A 14,037-nucleotide genomic window follows, 5' to 3' on the forward strand; every position below is an offset into this window, starting at 1 on the left:
AACATGACTAGACAACATTAAACCATTATTGCAATTTCATAGTTTTCTGTGTGCACATTTGTTTGTTGTGCAGATTTTTTTTGGAAAATGTAAACAACTGCGTTCTTAATTGAATGTTGGAAGAGATTCCAACACAATTTTGTATACGTATCAACTTGTTATGCGTCACATAGGTCGTTGACTCGGATTTCTCCAGCTATTCTTGTTGGGAATGCTTTTGTCCAACCAAGAACAAACAACAATACAACAGTTTTTCATTTGGGACTTGTCTCTCCTAGAAGAGAGGTTGTCCCAAAATGTCGAGTCTCAGCGCTGCCCGAGGTTTCGAACTCGAGACTTTACGGTGAGCAACCATTAACTTTACCGACTCGACTACGCTGACCCTGCAAATGTGTTGATTCCTGAATGTTTTAACGTTCACAAGGTGGTCGCTCAGGGTTGTTGAACCGATCAGTCCCGAGTTCGAACCCTCGGGCAGACAGTGTTTATTCCAGACTTATTTCTCCGGGGGGTGGGGGTGGGGGCTAAAAGGAGGAGGACGACGGGGGGGGGGGGGGGATGACGGGGGGATGACGGGGAGACAGCGGTAGACTTTCTTCGGGGGGTGGGGGAGAGCCGCCCCCCCCCCCCCTCGAAGAGATGCTTGGAAGAAACTATGCGACAGTTGAGGCTCGAACTGCACGGACATCAACTCTTCTACGAGAGCAGTGTTTCTTTCAGACTTTTTTGCTCCGGGGGGGGGGGGGCACTTGAAATTTTCGGGGGGGGGGGCGGTAGCTGTAAAAAGTATATATTTTCTCTTACTGGAAGAAACTCTGTACGAGAGACCATTCCAAAATTAAAAAAAAAAACAAATTGCTGCTTTGTTGTTTGACCTTGGTTGGACAAAGGCCATGGAAGCAAATCCAAAAAGAAAAGCAGGCTGAAATCAGCGTTAACCGCCTATAATGGCGCATACCAAGTTAAAACGTAATCCTTAATTGTGATGGATGGAATCCCTTCCACCCTTGAATTAAAAATGAAGAAGAAAAAGATAATGATATGGAAGTTTGGAGTAAAAACATACAGAAAAAATAATACTTGCGACGATGTATACGTAGTATAGCATTAAGATGAGATTTACATTTCCCTATCGATTTTTTTCACTGTATTTGTGATGTTTTGTTGTATACTCAAGGTCAGTTTTTGTCCCATCCAAGAAAAAAAAATGGTATTCTCCTTTCATTTTCTAGCCAACACATAGGTGGATTCTATTTAATAATTTATACTGAGCACATACACATGAACTGGCATATATACACATGAATGATACAGGCATGAGCGCAGCTATACTTAAGCATTGATGTGGGAATTTAAAACTGGAATACAGAAACAATGTGCTAGGAGTTGGTACACGCACACACGCAAACAAACACGCACACGCACAAATTTACCATGATCGAGGCTATATTCAAGCATTTGATATTTTCATTTACAACCTGAATACAAAAGCTATATTTTAAGAGTTGTGCCACGCACGTTCGCAAACAAGCGCGCACACATACACACTCACTGTTACAATTATCTGTTTTTTTTTTAAAATTACGTAGTGGTGTTTAGTTTTAAAAAAAATAACAATCTTAATTATTCTCTATCAATGAATTATTTAACATAGAAAACAAAAGGAATAGTAACGCAGTTAAAGTGTAGTTTAGTGAAAATTTATTTGTGCTAAACATTTAACAATTTACAAATACACATTGTTTAATTACAACAAAAATAATTTTCTTTATTGAAATTTGTTCTAAGAGTTTGTTGCTAAATATAATTATATTTATAAAGGCAGTTCGCTGTATTGATTTTAAGAATTGTATAACATCTAAGACCAGTTACCTTACCAGATTTGAATGCTTGAGGAAATCGAATGATGAATGGCGATGCTTATAGAATTAGTCAAGTGTTAGAGCTAAGAGAAAGGATGAGGGATTGGAGTGTAATTTATTAAAGTAACAAAGTGCAATCATGATTGTATTAGTGGATTTGAGAAAAAACACGTTTAAACACTTAGAAATGGATGCACGTAGTTCCAAAAACTAAAGAAATAAAGCACAAAATAATGAAAAAAAATATCGACAAACACCCACAAACGCACATATATATATATATATATATATATATATATATATATATATATATATATATAAATTATTTATATTATATTTATATATATATATACATATATATGGATGTATATAAAATATAAATAGGCATATATATATATATATATATATATATATATATATATATATATATATATATATATATATATATATATATATATATATATATACAATATAACATTTTTATATACAATTTAATTATATATAGCATTTTTAAGGAACTCTTTCAAAGTGCACAAATCAATTTATAACCGGAGAAGTAAATAATTAAAGTAATTATGGTCTTGATTAAATAACCAGAAGTAGTTTGTATCTGAAAGTTAAAAAGACTAAAAAATTGTCACTAGGTTTCGACGATGTTGTCATAATTATGTAGGCCTACAACGTACACAGGAATCGATCGTCATGGTTAAAATGTTATTTCATGCTCTCTTCATTGACTTTTTAAATTACATAAACTCTCTAATTATTAACTATCTAATGATTTATATTTTTATTTTTATGGACTACTTATTAAAAAGTCGTAGGATGCTTAGAAGACTATAAATGCAACATATTTTTTTAAAATAATAAAATAACAGACTTATATCAAAGTTTATGACTCATTGCATCCTTGTGTATATATATATATATACATATACTATAAATATATATATATATAGTATATATATATTTATAGTATATATATATACATAGACAGAGAGAGATAAAGATGTGTATGTGTGTGTGTATGTAAAATGCTCTAATTTTACAAGATTATTTCAAAAGAGAACTTTAAAGACTGCTTGATGATTCCCATAAATCTTATACAATTTATTTCCTGAAATCGGGTCTATCGGCCCATGTTAAGACACTTGTTGAAGTGTGCTCTAGATTAAGGCATGGGATATTCACATGTGTAGACGTATGGCCCATCGCAGTTCCAGTCGCTGAGGCCGGCATCACGTGGTAGGTACACCATGCAGTCTTCGTTAAATAAATTGTTTGGTTCTCCTGAAAGTTAAAAAAAAATAACGAAAATAAATTCACTGAAACACTGATATAAAAAAATAGGTAAAAACTGTTTTTTTTGTTGTTGTTGTAGAGAACTGTCAATATAACAAAAACATTTTCAGAGCTTGTATCAAATAATGTTTAGATGTGTATTTTAAATTATTAAACATACGTATTAGCATACATTTATATATATATATATATATATATATATATATATATATATATATAATATAATATAATATTATATTATATATATATATATATATATATATATATATATATATATATATATATATATATATATATATATATATATATATATATATATATATATATAAAATATTTATATATTTGCATATGTATAAATAAATTCACACACGCACACACACACACATATATATATATATATATATATATATATATATATATATATATATATATATATATATATATATATATATATATATATTGATATATATATATAATATTGCTTAGAGCAATTCATAATATAATTATATTTTATTTTAAAATAAATAATAGTAAAAATAGCCTCATTTCTTTTAAGATTTGCAGTTTTGTTTTAAGTACACACACATTTTTACTTAACGATTATTACACAATGTTTTTCAAATCTTTTGCATAACACGCAAAACAACAACAACTTTCCAATTTTATTTGTAAACAAAATGTTTATAACTATAACTATAAAAATACACTTCAATTGACAAAAAAAATAAATAAAAAAAAAAAAAAACAAAAACGCTTACCAGATTTGAAAAACTGCAATGAAGCTGTGGTCCCATCTTCCCATACATACCAACCCTCATTGACGATATCATTCATTCCGATCCAAGTATTCCTACCTTGTGTTACTAAATAATTATATTTTTCATACGTCTTAGGCATGAACAGGTATCCACCTTTACCTGCAAAAAGACAAAAACATAAAACGTGTTTTAAATTATTTTTAATCTTAAACATGATGTAATTGATACTCTTTTTAATATGTTATTCGTATACTAACTTTAATTCTATCCCGATTATAACCGTAAATGGACTTAAGTTTGCGAAAGAGATTTTTTTTTGTTATTTATAATTTTATATTTTTACGAAAATACTTACTTATTTTAAGTGGCTTATTCAAGTGGCTGATGGTAATTTTTAAAAATGGTATGATCTTTTAAAGTTATTTTTAACCTTAGGCAGGATATAATTGATACTCTTTTCAAGCTGGTTTTCACATACTAACCTAAACTCTAACCCCATTTATAATCGTAAATTGGCTAGAGTTTACGAAATGTGTTTTGCTCTATTTATATTTTAGTAATTTTATATTATATCATATTTTAATCTAAATTTATATAGTGACTAATTATGATTAAAAAACCAATTACATGCTCTTTTTATACTGAATTTCTTTTATTGTACTGAGTTAAAAACAAGTAATAGCCGATAACACCCAGAGGCGTAGCGACCCTTCCCGGCGCCCGGGGACCAACTTTTAATTTGGCACCACCGTCGGGAGCAAATTTTTAATTTGCAACCCCTCCCACCCTCAACTTTTTTGATTTGCACCCCCCCCCCCCTCAACTTTTCGATTTGCACCCCCCTCAACTTTTCGATTTGCACCCCCTCTAAACTGCAAAAATGCATCTAAATTGACATCTTAATTTGTTTTTACAACCCTTTTTGGGGCTCCTTAAGGTCGGCGCCCGGGGACATATGTCCTCCCTGCCCCCCCCCCCCCCCATCGCTACGCCTCTGATAACACCTACTTCTACAATCTGAACTAGCAGAAGAGTAACTTGTTGAAAAGCCACTCGCTAGCACACAGTAAGCACCGGAACCGAAAATGATAGCGGTGAAGGGCGTAGGGCAGTACTTGGCGTTCAGGTTATAGATTTTGTCATCAGCGTACTGGTTTTTGCCATTAGTCATCCAGTTTCCTGATAAACACAAAATGGAATAAATCGCACATAAACATATTTTTTAAAGGAAATAACATTTTATTATATTCACAAATTTAAAAATAAATATTCACAAATGAATAATGTGATAAAAAAAAACAACACGTATAGTGTGTGCTGGTATAACAAAAACAATTAACGGTGAAAATTGAACATAGATCTTATATTATCTTATATTAAGTTATAGAACGCAAACCTATCAATCAACTCCCTATGAAACGGATTATTTTCTCTATAAGTGAGCTCTTAGTGAGCTTTATTTAATTTTTTTTTTCTTTTTGGTGCAATTTTTTATTAATTTTTTCGAAAAGTTTAATTTTCCAGCTTTTCAAGTTACCCAGAGCGTTACGAAATTATCTCTTTTATCCTTTTACATTAATCAATCTATACGCCCTGAAGACTTCACAGTGCTTCATTGTACTAATCAACCGGCTAGAACACCCACTAACTTGAGGATTACTTAATTAGTTGTGTGGATTACTAAATCCACTCATCCAAGCCACAAAAAATGGCACATTCGCGTTTCTATGATTTGATATAATTAAGTTATCGAACTCGCCTATAGGAATGAGTTAGCGTTTATATTACTTTATATAACCAGCTTTACCTACATATGATTTGATTAGAAATTATATTATTTAGCATAATCAACATTGGGTAAGTTAGTTAAGTTTAATAAGGTTCACTTTAAAATAGCTGATCAATTCATATGCAGGTATAGCTGGTTAAGTTATTGAAACGTTAACGCATTTGGGTGAGTTAGTTGAAATCACCCAAATGTCTACATGAGCTACGTATGAACAGAATGAACTCACCCAGATGTCTACATGAGCTACGTATGAACAAAATGAGCTCACCCAAATGTCTACCTCAGCTACGTATGAACAGAATGAACTCACCCAAATGTTTGCATGAACTGTATGAACTGAATGAACTCACCCAAATGTTTGCATGAACTGTATGAACTGAATGAACTCACCCAAATGTTTGCATGAACTGTATGAACTGAATGAACTCACCCAAATGTTTGCATGAACTGTATGAACAGAATGAACTCACCCAGTCGACACAAGGAAGCAGATTTGCTGTGGAGATAAACCCGACACGGGGTTTTAGATGTAGAGCACAGGACCCCACAGCTGTTGGCTGTCTCGTTCTCGTACACGCTCTTGGTGCTGAGCAGTTTTATAGTTCTGGATGGGTTAGTGTCTACTTTGTACTGGTATGTTTTGATGTTGGTTGTTGAGGTAAGCACGAGACATGCTGTAATATGACATTAAGCAATGGTGAGGTTGTTGAGGTAAGGACGAGACATGCTGTAATATGACATTAAGCAATGGTGAGGTTGTTGAGGTAAGGACGAGAAATGCTGTAATATGACATTAAGCAATGGTGAGGTTGTTGAGGTAAGGACCAGACATGCTGTAATATGACATTAAGCAATGGTGAGGTTGTTGAGGTAAGGACGAGACATGCTGTAATATGACATTAAGCAATAGTGAGGTTGTTGAGGTAAGGACAAGACATGCTGTAATATGACATTAAGCAATAGTGAGGTTGTTGAGGTAAGGACGAGACATGCTGTAATATGACATTAAGCAATGGTGAGGTTGGGAGGTAAGGACGAGACATGCTGTAATATGACATTAAGCAATGGTGAGGTTGTTGAGGTAAGGACGAGACATGCTGTAATATGACATTAAGCAATGGTGAGGTTGTTGAGGTAAGGACAAGACATGCTGTAATATGACATTAAGCAATGATGAGGTTGTTGAGGTAAGGACGAGACATGCTGTAATATGACATTAAGCAATGGTGAGGTAGGGACGTAAGGACGAGACATGCTGTAATATGACATTAAGCAATGGTGAGGTTGTTGAGGTAAAGACGAGACATGCTGTAATATGACATTAAGCAATGGTGAGTTTGGGAGGTAAGGACCAGACATGCTGTAATATGACATTAAGCAATGGTGAGGTTGTTGAGGTAAAGACGAGACATGCTGTAATATGACATTAAGCAATGGTGAGGTTGTTGAGGTAAGGACGAGACATGCTGTAATATGACATTAAGCAATGGTGAGGTTGTTGAGGTAAAGACAAGACATGCTGTAATATGACATTAAGCAATGGTGAGGTTGGGAGGTAAGGACGAGACATGCTGTAATATGACATTAAGCAATGGTGAGGTTGTTGAGGTAAAGACGAGACATGCTGTAATATGACATTAAGCAATGGTGAGTTTGGGAGGTAAGGACCAGACATGCTGTAATATGACATTAAGCAATGATGAGGTTGTTGAGGTAAGGACGAGACATGCTGTAATATGACATTAAGCAATGGTGAGGTAGGGACGTAAGGACGAGACATGCTGTAATATGACATTAAGCAATGGTGAGGTTGTTGAGGTAAAGACGAGACATGCTGTAATATGACATTAAGCAATGGTGAGTTTGGGAGGTAAGGACCAGACATGCTGTAATATGACATTAAGCAATGGTGAGGTTGTTGAGGTAAAGACGAGACATGCTGTAATATGACATTAAGCAATGGTGAGGTTGTTGAGGTAAGGACGAGACATGCTGTAATATGACATTAAGCAATGGTGAGGTTGTTGAGGTAAAGACAAGACATGCTGTAATATGACATTAAGCAATGGTGAGGTTGGGAGGTAAGGACGAGACATGCTGTAATATGACATTAAGCAATGGTGAGGTTGTTGAGGTAAAGACGAGACATGCTGTAATATGACATTAAGCAATGGTGAGTTTGGGAGGTAAGGACCAGACATGCTGTAATATGACATTAAGCAATGGTGAGGTTGTTGAGGTAAGGACGAGACATGCTGTAATATGACATTAAGCAATGGTGAGGTTGTTGAGGTAAGGACGAGACATGCTGTAATATGACATTAAGCAATGGTGAGGTAGGGACGTAAGGACGAGACATGCTGTAATATGACATTAAGCAATGGTGAGGTTGTTGAGGTAAGGACGAGACATGCTGTAATATGACATTAAGCAATGGTGAGGTTGTTGAGGTAAGGACGAGACATGCTGTAATATGACATTAAGCAATGGTGAGGTTGTTGAGGTAAGGACGAGACATGCTGTAATATGACATTAAGCAATGGTGAGGTTGTTGAGGTAAGGACGAGACATGCTGTAATATGACATTAAGCAATGGTGAGGTTGTTGAGGTAAAGACGAGACATGCTGTAATATGACATTAAGCAATGGTGAGGTTGTTGAGGTAAAGACGAGACATGCTGTAATATGACATTAAGCAATGGTGAGGTAGGGAGGTAAGGACGAGACATGCTGTAATATGACATTAAGCAATGGTGAGGTTGTTGAGGTAAGGATGAGACATGCTGTAATATGACATTAAGCAATGGTGAGGTAGGGAGGTAAGGACGAGACATGCTGTAATATGACATTAAGCAATGGTGAGGTAGGGAGGTAAGGACGAGACATGCTGTAATATGACATTAAGCAATGGTGAGGTAGGGAGGTAAGGACGAGACATGCTGTAATATGACATTAAGCAATGATGAGGTTGTTGAGGTAAGGACGAGACATGCTGTAATATGACATTAAGCAATGGTGAGGTTGTTGAGGTAAGGACGAGACATGCTGTAATATGACATTAAGCAATGGTGAGGTAGGGAGGTAAGGACGAGACATGCTGTAATATGACATTAAGCAATGGTGAGGTTGGGAGGTAAGGACGAGACATGCTGTAATATGACATTAAGCAATGGTGAGTTTGGGAGGTAAGGACGAGACATGCTGTAAAATGACGTGGAACAAGGGTTAATTTCTATCTAGAAGCACAACATCAATGGTTGGATGGCCAGTCACAGCCACTGTTTCTTAATAAAATGTTCAAGTCTTCAGGACACCCCCCCCGGCTCATAGGAAAATACTCCACATTCCTACCAAAATAATTACTGGATAACTAATACGTTAATAAATCACCCTAGCAAAAGCACCCCCCCCCCCCCACACCTCACATTTAATCCATATGGCGGTAAAGTCAAATTTAGGAAGAAAATCAGTAACATAACTATTTATTTGCTTAAATATTAGATCTTAATACTGGCCAACATTTTAACATACTGGATTATTTCTTGGCTCATAAAATATCGAGATATTTTTCTCTTGCTATGTATTTAAATAATCTGTGGACTCATTAACAAGTGATTTTAAATAATCTCTAATCTCACACTCATCTGTATACAGATGGTGTTTGCACATGTATAAATTTACATTTATTTAATTTTACCAACAGGTGGAACATTGATGGTTAACTTACTTGGACTTTAACATTGACACCATTTATACAATTAAATAAAACCTAATTTAAAAAGTTATTATGTTTATAAAAAATTATTTGCAAACCGTTAATATCTTCAACAGTAAATTTTAATATGAAAAACTTTGCAAAAGATGTAATGAAAATGGACAAATAAAATTGTGATAAAAACAACGTTTGTAATAACAAGCTTTGATAGATGTAGTAAAAAGAAGTTTTTCTTAAATTATATATTCACGAACTAAATAAAAGCTTGGGTCTCTGTATTATGCTCTGAATACACTAACAATGATACAATTATTTAAATAGTGGTATTTTTAATAAATTAAACTCGTTATAGGGAAATTCACGTACTCGCAAGGCTTTCATTCAGCAAGTCAGGGGCGTCTGGGCGGTAGTGTGGACAAACTCACGCCCCAATAGCTAAGATCCAATAAATATAGTGCCAGCTTTATTTAGATTTAACAAACTTCGTTAGTCAAACGTTAAAATTAACACGTTAATTAAACCCCTTTATAAAATGTAGCGTCACTCTATACGTAGAACCAGATCGCAGCAACGCGCGCGACGGGTACGCTAGTTCTAAATATAAATAATATAAACAAACCTACTTACTCTTTACACTGAGCACAATGATAGCAGGCAAATAACGATGAAAGAGGTAGTTGAGCATGGTAAATCTAGTTTATTTCGGTGCAACTACAAGGAATATCAATGGAATAAAATGTTAATTTGATAAGAATCCTAAAACTTCGAAACACATTTTTAAATAATTGAAATAAATAACACACAAAACTATTGCTTTATTTACTTAGAAGTTTTATTAAACTGTAAATGTTTTAAAAATATTGGCCTGAAAGCTGAAGTTTTTTTCAATTTAAAAAGAAGGTATATGAAACTGTTTAGGTTATCTTTTTATGTTTAAGTTTAATATTACATTTAAGCTTCCAAGAGGTACTTAAAACTATTTTCGTAAATGAAAACGCAATATTAACGGTTTAAATTTTAACTTAGAATTTCCTTAATTCCCCTCCTCCTGTATTGAATTGTTACACTTTATCACCAATTCTCCGGATAAGACTAACACAACGTTCCACGTCCAGAACTTCTACAAGTTCTGGTCAAAATTTGGAATTTTATTTTTTAAAAAATCAAGAAAACAAACAACCATTAAGCGTGAACGAATCTGATTGGCTAGAATTTGATAAATAACTTGACGTGATTAAAAATACCCCGGAAGCTTCATTTTGGTCAGAAAAAAACCTTGAAATTATTAACATATATTCTTTTGTTTTACCGTAAATGTAAAATATAAAAAGGAGGCTTATACTATGTGCTTGAGTTCTTGGTGCTCAGATACTTAAACACAAAAAGGTCGACTCCTTGTTGCATTTTTAATAAAAACCTATTGAATTTGAATTAACCGCTTTAATTAACAGCTGACAGGGTGAAAAGATTCACGAGTTTCTACACCATTGATTTGAATATTGGTGAAAAAAAACCGTAACGTGATGGAAACGTTACTTAAGTTAGTTAGCAATTATTATAATTTAAACGACAAAACGTTGAACGCTTGATTGAGTTTTCGAATAATTTGAATGATTTTGAAGACATGAGATTACGATAGGGTAAAAGTCGAAGTTAGAACTCGGTGCAGTAAAGTTTCGTTTTATCCTATGTTAGACTTTCGTCCGGTTGGATATTTAGTTCTTTCGTTTTAGGGGAACGAAAAAATACATCATGCTGCGGATACAACATTCTGCGGATACACCATGCTACGGATACACCATGCTGTGGATACACTATGCTGTGGATACACCATTCTGCGGATACACCAAGTTGCGCAACCGAAAAACTGCGCAAATATAAAAAATATCCTAAAAAATCTATCCTGAATATTGACAACTCTGTTGTCAATAAACTAACTTACTTTGTACACTAAGGTACACTTTGTACACTAATGTACACTTTGTACACTAAGGTACACTTTGTACACTAAGGTACACTTTATACACTAAGGTACACTTTGTACACTAATGTACACTTTGTACACTAATGTACACTTTGTACACTAAGGTACACTTTGTACACTAAGGTACACTTTGTACACTAAGGTACACTTTGTACACTAAGGTACACTTTGTACACTAATATACACTTTGTACACTAAGGTACACTTTGTACACTAAGGTACAATTTGTACACTAAGGTACAATTTGTACACTAAGGTACACTTTGTACACTAAGGTACACTTTGTACACTAAGGTACATTTTGTACACTAAGGTACACTTTGTACACTAAGGTACACTTTGTACACTAAGGTACACTTTGTACACTAAGGTACACTTTGTACACTAATGTACACTTTGTTCACTAATGTACACTTTGTACACTAATGTACACTTTGTACACTAAGGTACACTTTGTACACTAAGGTACACTTTGTACACTAATGTACACTTTGTACACTAAGGTACACTTTGTACACTAAAGTACACTTTGTACACTAAGGTACACTTTGTACACTAAGGTACACTTTGTACACTAAGGTACATTTTGTACACTAAGGTACACTTTGTACACTAAGGTACACTTTGTACACTAAGGTACACTTTGTACACTAATGTACACTTTGTACACTAAGGTACACTTTGTACACTAAGGTACACTTTGTACACTAAGGTACACTTTGTACACTAAGGTACACTTTGTACACTAAATTACACTTTGTACACTAAGGTACACTTTGTACACTAAGGTACACTTTGTACACTAAGGTACACATTGTACACTAAGGTACACTTTGTACACTAATGTACACTTTGTACACTAAGGTACACTTTGTACACTAAGAAGAATGAAGACACCCAGATAGCGACTTATTATACTTTCTCTATACTTCGTATATACGAGAAAGTAAAAAAATGGGACAATTTTTAATGCGTTTTTTTTCTTATACTGGATTCTTAATTTTAATGTTGGATGAGATTCCCTCCAACACAATTAAGTTTACGTGTCAACTTGTTACGCAAGTTGACTCAGATATCTGCCTGCTTTTATTTCTGGATTTCAAACTTGCCCGAGGGTTTGAACTCGAGACTTTTCGATTAGCAACCATATGCTTTACCGACTCGACCAGGATGACCCCTTGTAATACGTGTAATTATAAAGATTTAAAAAGAGCTACCGTTTGTGTGTGGAAGTAACACATTTTTATTTTGTTTGTAAAGTAGTTTATTACAGGATTTATATAGTTGTGACCAAAAAAAAATAAAGTGTCCTTTTCGAACCTGACGGTCCATTGAAGTGAAGTAGAGTTCACCTATTTCAGAGTAACATTAATTGGTTCGAGATTTGAAACAAAGTATTTCAAGCGCACCCACATTGTAATTTACACAATACTTAGATTCACATTGTAATTTACACATTACTTACAATCACATTGTAATTTAAACAAGACCTACTTTCACAACGTAATTAGCACAATACTTACATCCACATTGTAATTAACAAGATACCTACTTTCACAATGTAATTAGCACAATACCTACATTCACAATGTAATTAGCACAATACCTACATTCACAATGTAATTAGCACAATACCTACATTCACATTGTAATTAGCACAATACCTACATTCACAATGTAATTAGCACAATACCTACATTCACAATGTAATTAGCACAATACCTACATCCATTATGTAATTAGCACAATACCTACATCCACATTTTAATTAGCACAATACCTACATCCACATTGTAATTAGCACAATTCCTACATTCACATTTTAATCAGCACAATACCAACTTTTGTTAAATAAAACAAAAGCTATTTGTCATACAATCTTTTACTGAATGAACTGTTTCAAGGCATATCAAGTGCAGCTATCGTTAAACGCATAATATTTACATACATTTAAAATCAACGATGACAATAAACCATGTGATGTTGCAATAACTAGTATAGGTCTTTTAAAACACTATGTTAAATTATGAAGCATCCTATTGTGGAGGCAAATCAAAGAAGACAGAAGAAATGAATTAAAAATTTAGTTCCCATTGCTGGAAAACGGGTGTAGGACATATGGCCGACATCTAAAAGGCCGACAAGACAAAAGGCCGACTTGACAAATGGCCAACAGGACACAAGGCCGACAGCCATAAGGCAGACAGCCAAAAGGACGACAGGACATAAGGCCAACAGGACATACGGCCGACAGCCATAAGGCAGACAGCCAACAGGCCGACAGACCATAAGGCCGGCAGACCATAAGGCCGACAATCCATAAGGCCGACAAGCCTAAACAATACTAATATCGCAAAATATGTGTTACTGCATAGCTCCTATCTTGACAACCATCGAAATAATGCATGAAATAAGGTGAAACGTTCAAGAAAGGAGACGAAGCTAGTTGCAATCCTTATAAGGTGAACTATAAAGGGTCCAAGTGACTGAAGATTACGGGAGTGTCTTATACTCAAAGGATCAACACCTAAATAATGCGAAATGCGGTCACTACTGTTTTTATAGATCCATCTATGTCAACGAGGTGAGACAACCATCAAAGAACCAAGTCAAAAGCCGTTGCATCA

Source organism: Physella acuta, unplaced genomic scaffold (assembly GCF_028476545.2).
Source record: "Physella acuta isolate Inbredline_101_S28 unplaced genomic scaffold, ASM2847654v3 ptg000009l, whole genome shotgun sequence".
Classification (NCBI taxonomy): Eukaryota; Metazoa; Mollusca; class Gastropoda; family Physidae; genus Physella; species Physella acuta.